Here is an 8,169-nt window from a genome sequence, read left to right as displayed (position 1 = left end):
TAAATAGAGGGAAAGCACAAAATATATTTTCGTTATGCTGTTTCCTCTCTTTCACATGGGTCGCCTGTCTGAAACTCTTAACGTGTGCGGGCTTGACTTGGTCAAAACTTGATGTCCTGGGCCCGGAGTCTCGATGGTTTGATGAACCTCCTAGCTTCAACGATCTTTATGTTCGTTTGAAGGAAAATTTTGACGGTGATTTCACACTGAAGGGTGTCTGGAATTGTTGAGTTCTCCTTTCACAAGTGCAACGAATATTTTGTCAAGAGATGGGAACTTGCGCAGAGGAACATAGCTGAGCTTTAGCGATTTGGAAAGGCCGGAGCAGAACATTTGAAGGAGGCCGAAGAATTGGCCAAGCAGCATAACGCCGAACCGTATGGACCTCGCTGACATATCTTTAGTGTACGGGAGAAGGGTGGCATAAGCTTGGGCGGCGAACGTTATGATGGACGAAACTACCGAGTTGATCTTGACAAAGTAGAGTGCAGTTGCAACGTCCCTTAGATCATGCATGCCCCTTGCTCTCACATGATCATGGCCTATAGGGTCCACAGATATGACTTCGAGGGTCTGCCATATATGTCACCCTTGTATCTCTGTTTAAACACCCTCATGTATTCTCTTATTTGCCATAAAACTATATTCTTGTATTAATCTTTGCTTGTACATTTACTTTGCTTTTATGCACTATTGTTCCATCATACTGTATTACTCTTAGTGTTTGTTCTAACACATCCATTTAAAATTTGAACCAGGATGGGGGATCATCATCCGCGGTACAGCCTTCTTGAGCTGGACTACGACAAGGACCACCGAGGCAAGCACTTGTTGGAGCTTCAGGAGCCCTTGCTACCTCTGACTATGCACACATCAGCCGCACCGTTGGGATGAGCGATATGAGCCATACATACGTCGTGCTGGCTTCCTTGAGCTTGTCCAGGTATTCAACACTGGGCTACTAATCCTTGACCCCACACTACACACTGTAGCTGTGGATAGGTAAGATTTCATTGAAGTTTTTTCAACTTTGCAGGACTAATTTCTCTCATTGTTGTAACAAAAACTTCTCTTTTTGAATTATGAACACACAGGTGGAGGCTAGAGACCCACACCTTCCACATTCCTTGCGGTGAGATGACTATTATGTTGCAAGACGTGAAGATGATTTTGTGTCTGTGGTTGGGGGTGTTCCAGTGACTAGGATCCTTGATAACAATCACTGGATGAACTTGGTCGAGCAGTTCTATGGCAGAAGGTCACCTGACAACAAGGATGCTAAGAAAGCAAAGTAAGTAAATCTATGGTGGCAGTTCATTTTGACAATCCATCATTCTCGTTCTCATTCTCTATTAAAAATTTTAGGAAAACATCTAGCGTCACTTCGGTGTAGATAACAGAAAACTTTGAGGCGCCGCTGCACTCGAGGGTAGCAGAGCATGAGATCGAGAGGTATGCTAGAGTGTGGCTGTTGCACTTCTTAGGCGCCTTCATGTTCCCCGACGCATCTGAAAGGTCCTTGTTTGGTTTTGGTAATTGAGTGACAACCTAGGTGGACTAATTGTGTTTATGTGAGATACACAAGTGATTAGTCCACAGGTATATATGTGTGAGCAACATATGCCATAGAGGTGAAAATGGCTTGGAGATGTTGCAAAGCTCACACATGTGATGATGAAGGAGCTTAAATGCACATGAGACATGACATTGAGTCAAGTGATCAAGGTGGAGAAGATCAAGACAAGACTTGGTTTGATGGACCGGTTGCAAGCATGAAGGGCAAGTCAAAGGCTTTGGAGTGATGGACCGCGTGGCGGTGAAGCTTGAGCAAGACTTGGCGCCGATGGACGATTGCAACGGTGAAGAGCAAGTGAAGTCAAGATCGATGAACCAATATGATCACGTGATGATATGAAGTGGATCATATCATTGTTGATCGTGTTGGTGCATGTGTTGCATCGACATTGAAGGAGATGGAATGGAATGCGCAAGGCAAAGGTATAACCTAGGGCATTTCATTTCACCGGTCATTGGTGTGTAGAGAAGTTTATGACCGGGTTTAGGATAGATGGTTGTACTATCAAGAGGGGCAAACTTGTTTGCATATCGGTCATCTAGTGCCACTCGAGTGATCTAACTTTACATTGTCGCTAGGATCGAGTGGCATGGCAAGTTGAGTGGCTAACATCCTTTGGGAAATGATTGTAAAAATGCTAACACACATACACTTGGTGGTGTTGGCACATTTACAAAGGAGGTGGTGTTTGCAGGGGGCGGGATTCGGTGCTTTCGGGAAAATGGAATGCCTATTTTCTATTGCACCAGATGCAAATTCTTGGTGGTTAGCACATTGGAGCAAGGGTGAAGAAGTTAGAAGTGAAAACGAGTTGATCGCGAAGATGCTAGCATCGGTCAACTGACCGGACGCTGGATCTGAATGCACTGGACGCTGGTAGGCTGCGTCCGGTCAGGCTGACGTACAATGACGTAGAAGCTGGAGTGTGATCGGACGCTGGCTGCGTCTGATCAAGTGTGGCCGGACGCGTTCGGTCGAGGTCGGTACCTTACTAGAAACGACCGGACGCTAGGGGTTCAGCGTCCGGTCAGTTGAAAGATGCAGCGTCCAGTCAAGTCAAGTGACCATTGGAACCAGGACACGTGGCCGTCTGTGGGCGACCGGACGCTGAGGTCCAGCGTCCGGTCAACACGACCGGAGCATCCGGTCGGCCCAACTGTTGCCCAGTGAAGAGGTAACGGCTAGTTTAGCCCTTGGGGCTATAAATAGTAGTGGCCTTCGGCCATGGCTGGTGTGGAGCACCTTGGGGGACTTTGTGTCCATGCTTGAGAGTGCTTAGTAGCCCTCCATCACACATATACTTGATAGTGATCATTCGATTGTGTGAGTGAGCAATTCTAGTGCGATTGCATCATGAGGTTGCATCGAGTGGCACTAGGTGATCGAGTTGCAAGCCGGTGGTGCTTGTTACTCTTGGAGGTTGCCACCTCCTAGATGGCTTGGTGGTGGTCTCTGTCGAAGCGCGCAAGAAGCTTGTGCGGCGCTCCGGAGAAGTGCTTGTGAGGGGCATTGTGCTCGCCCTGCGGGAGCCGCGAAGAGCAACTCTAGTAAAGTGTGTTATTGAGCTACCCTCATTTCCGGGGTAGGTTCTTGCGGCGCCCGATGTGCGGGCTTAGCGGGTGATGCTAATTAGCCGTCGAACCACTAAGTGAGCGGTCGACACAACGGGAACTAGCGTGTTGGCAAACACGTGAACCTCGGGAGAAAAATCATCGTATCAACCTTGTTCTTCCCATTGGTTTGCATCCCCATTACACAAGCTTGCAATTACTTTTATACATATTAAGCTTGTGTAGTTGCTCTTGTAATTAGATAGCTTGTGTAGCTTGCTAATTACCTTCTTGCTTGAGTAGCATAGAAGTAGCTCCCTTGTGTGGCTAATTTGGTTTTAGTAACCTTGTTAGTCACATTGCTTAGTTTGTGTAGCTAAGTATTTGCACTCACTAATTAGGCATTGGTTGCCTTGTTATTGAGCATTGCTAGTGAGCATCGTTAGCTTTGTGCTTTTGCTTACTAGCATGTGTAGGAGCTCTCTTGTTGCTTAAAATACTAGTGGCATAGGTTTGTGTAACCTTGCTCTTAGAATTGTTTAGGAGAGCTCTAGCTAGCCCAGCACCTTTGTTGCATAATTATTATCTTTGCAAGATGCTAGTGAACATATATAGTGGGGTATAGTCTTGGCTAGACCGATAGTTTTAATTCCGCATTTGTATCGGTTAGCCGACATGATTAAGTTTTAGAAAAGACTATTCACCCCCCCCTCTAGTCGCCATCTCGACCCTTCAGCATTGGGTAACACCATCAGCTGGGCCTTCCTAAACATATGGAGCCAGCCATGGGAGAACATAGGAGCATATAGCTAGGGCAGCACAGTCCTAGCTTAGATGTATCGTTAGCTTTGCGTTGCTTGCCGTCGCACTTCAGGTGGGGCCAATCTAGGAGGTTGCTGCCACCTACTACAGATTTGGTATTAGGAGTGATGGCCAGTTGGGAGGCCCAATGTTGACTGTTTACCTGTAAGTACATCGAATTTTTATTTACGTCAAACTTGAATCAACACTTGTGACTCAATATCGTGTTCAATGCAGCCATGGAATCACGGTGACGTACGACTGACTTCTCTCTATGTCTGGCAAGAAGCGAAGGTAGTGAGAGGGAAACCAAAGTGGCGGTACAAGCAGTACACGAACACACTGGATGTCCTAACACAGCACCAGGTTATGACCACTTTCATTATGCAATTCGCTGTTGTTGGTTTTTCATTATTCCCAAAACCTTACTTTATTTAACTAAATTTAAGGTGACTTGGTGTCCTTGGTCTAGGTTCGAGTTGGAGGGCTACCTGAGTCCTCATACTGAGGAAGAGTTAGAGGAGTGGCTTTGTAATGTGCCACTAATTTTCTTCCACGTGGTCAAGATGCACTACCCTATAAGGGTGTACAGATAATTCGGAAGATTGCTGCCATGCCCATCGCTGCTATACACAACCAACAAAAAGTTGCACGGGTGCGAACACACTAACATAAACATTTAATAGTCATGTGTATATGTACAACCACTAACTTAAGTGTTCATTGTAGGTACGATCAGAGGAACAAATACATGGAGAAGAATTGGGCCGTGAGGCACCTGTCGCACATCCATGACTAGGAGAATAGGGAAAGATTCATGATCGCTGAAACACCACCGCACGACCAACACAACTTTGACGAGTACCTCCAATGGTTGCATAGGAGTACTAGGACACATATACAGGCCCCCTATAAGGATGAAATTGAAGAGGACGAGTCAAACACAGATGATGTCGAAGATGCATATGACATCATGACTAGGCAGCAACCATAGATCGAGAGAGCTCCGCTATAGAGATATGTGGTAAAGAATTTGAATTCATTCACACCTACTCCTCTGCGTTGCTAATACCTGTACTAACACAAACCTACCTTGATGATGTGCATAGGCCACATGTTTGTCAAGTCTCTCAAACGAAGCAACATGTTGACTTCACGAGACTAGAGATGAGCCACCAGCATTCTACACATGTTTGTCAAAGTACAATCTTTTCCCATTGCCATTACATAAATGTTCAATACGGTTCAATGACTACAAAGGCTAATCATTCCTTCTCATCTCATTATGTAGAAAGTGAGGAGGACCTGTTGGAAGTTGGCTTTGAAGCTCAGCTGTGTCGATACTCCGTGGGTGCCAGCCTACGAACCAGGGGTGTTGAGTTCTTTACCTTCGAGCACTTTGCCGACAGCAGCCGGTTCGTCAGACTTGATGGTTGCTGTGACCTCTTTTATTTGTACACCTACCAGTGGAGGCAAGGGTCCTACAGAGGATGAGAATGGAGAGGACGAGGATGACAAGGATGACTACGCAGAGCACAATGAGATTAGGATGTCTCAGCTCTACAGAGCACCGTTTCCTACATAGTATGACGAACAGGTACTTCAACACAACTCTTGGACATATATGTTAGAAATTTAGGGACTCTTAAGTACTAATTCCTATAATCTACTTGCAGGGTACTAGCTACATGCATCAATTCAAACGGGTGCCCCGCCAGCGCGACCGCACAGATGTTGGGTTCACTCCTAATGTGCTTCCTTCACGTCCAAAGAGGCAGCGGCATCCGTGGTACCCATATACTCCTGGGGAGTAGGAGTTGTTTAGGATGCCATGATGCACATGTATTTAGACCCAGGTAGTTATGGAACATATATGGCAAGTCCTATGGAACTTATGTATTGTTGAACTTATATTATAAAACTTATGGAACATGTATGCCGACCCATGTACTTTATATCGGACTTATGTTGTCTTATCGAACCTATATGGTAATGCCATAAATGTTGAACTTACAAAGTATCATATGTATTCGTGGACTTATGTCGAACTTGTATTCTGGTTAGTTTTCGTTAAACCGTCATGACAACGCTGCACAAGTCGAAACCATGCTCTGCTCATGTCTCAATGACCGCCGCGCCATGGCTAGGGATGTGGCAGCCTTGCCATGCCATGGCTGGGGGCACAATGGCACGGACGCACCATGGCTGGGGGCACGACGACAACAAGTACCATTTACAGCAATGAAGTCATGTTTCGAGCAACATTTCTATCTCAAAATCATTCTTTTGTCTACCAAGAGGCAAATTGGTGTATTTTCGAGGAGCAATGCATATTGGTGTATTTTCTTGTTGCTGCCTTGAATTCCAAATTATAGACAAAATTATCAATTGTAAATATTAAAAACAAGCAACACTCCGACAGGATCATGGAGGTGCATTACACCTAGAGGCAAATTAAAGTGCTAGCTAACCGAAATGTTCAGTACATGCATACAGTGCATCACAACTTCGAATCAAATACATGACAAATGGGACAACACATCTGATACATGCATGCCTTAGGGAATTTAAAAACAGAACATTACAGACCATCTACGTATTGAACTACAACACGACGCAATCTAAAATCCTTAGTCAGAAATATACTGGGTAAGCAACTTGTTGTCCGAGTACCAATCCTCTACTACAACCTCATTACTATGGCTAGGCTCATCTGCATTGCCCTGACCTGGCTGTCACATGTAGTAAGCAGCCTCCGCTTCATCTGCGACCTCTACAGGGTGAGACAAGAATGTGTCCTCCTTTGCCTCATTCATGTGGCTAGGCTCACCTGTATTGCCCTGATCTATCTATCACTCGTAGTAAGCGGCCTCTATGGCTTGAGAGAAGAACGCGTCCTCATCCTCCTCCATCCGTGTTGGTGCAAAAACATGTCGATGCGCCTAGCACACAGCAAGCCGGAAAGATCAGCTTGATGGAGCAAGGCTAGAGATCCGCTTAGCTTCAACGCTGGGCTAGCCGATCCTGTGAATTCCCAAAGGTGTGCCAGTCAATTTGACCTGTAATTGATAAGGAGAGAAAGTTTATCAGTAATTTAAGATGGAACATGCCGGTTTTTGCCTAGACAGTTCCAAGTGTGCTGCTTCGGGAGCAGCCAGACAGAAAATTGACTAAACAGCCGATACGCGAAGAAATCGGCTATTAAGGACTATAAAGCTCGTGGGTTATGATTGATTTTATGATGACAAGTACAATGCACGTAGATGTAAGTAAAATCATTAGCTAGGTGGATATTACCAGTATAAAGCATTTAGCCGATGAATCTAATGAGAAAGGATATAACATGCAAACAAATCGATTGTCCAGTATAAATGGATCTATAAACGCTCTGAATCTAATCGGTTCGACCGGATCGATGGCAGCTATGATGGTAATAACAAACTAAAACCGAAGAATCCGTAAAATAGTCTATACATTGATAGGTTTTCTGAAAGACATGCTATATGTGTGAAAGCACGATTCAGGTAGAAAAGGGACTACAGCATGTGAACAATCGACCATTTAACATAGACAAACCTATGAACTCATCAGACCTAACCTATTATCTTTAACAGTGGGATTCGACCGGATCAATGGCAGCCATGATAAAGACAATTGATCAACCCTTTAAAATAAATAGATCTATTCACATTTAACAGAATCATGGAAACACACTGTAGGCGTTAAAGCACAGGCGATTGGCTATTTTGTCGATGCGGGCATCGCAAACAGGCAGGGTCATGTCTAGTCGAAAGCAAATCTATCAGCTAGCATCCTTCGATCTAAAGTACTAACAGTGGGGGTCGACCGGATCGATACATCCATAATAGCAGGCTATGACCAGATTCAACTAGCTAGTAAACCTTCTCAAGATCAGACATGCCTTGACCGCGTACTGTGCATGACCAAGATCGAAGCAGAATAACTGATGAAACATAATCCATCATTTTAAGTAAGAACTGTCGCAATGTAACATAATAAATGATGGATTAAAAGGATGTGAGGCCGATCTAGATCGATCTCGATTGGGCAGGTTGATATTGCTGAAAACTAATGACAATAAGAACATCAGCAAGATCGATAACTTAATGAATCTACTAGAAGGATGCCACCCTTAGGTAGAGCCGATAACTTGACCTTAATTTAATTCGAGCAGTGGAGGTCGAACCTAACCGATGCAGCCATACTTGAACTAGATAAGAA

This window comes from Miscanthus floridulus, chromosome 18 (assembly GCF_019320115.1).
Source record: "Miscanthus floridulus cultivar M001 chromosome 18, ASM1932011v1, whole genome shotgun sequence".
NCBI classification, from domain to species: Eukaryota; Viridiplantae; Streptophyta; class Magnoliopsida; order Poales; family Poaceae; genus Miscanthus; species Miscanthus floridulus.
The sequence above is the reverse complement of the archived record's forward strand: the minus strand, read 5'-3'. Positions refer to the sequence as shown.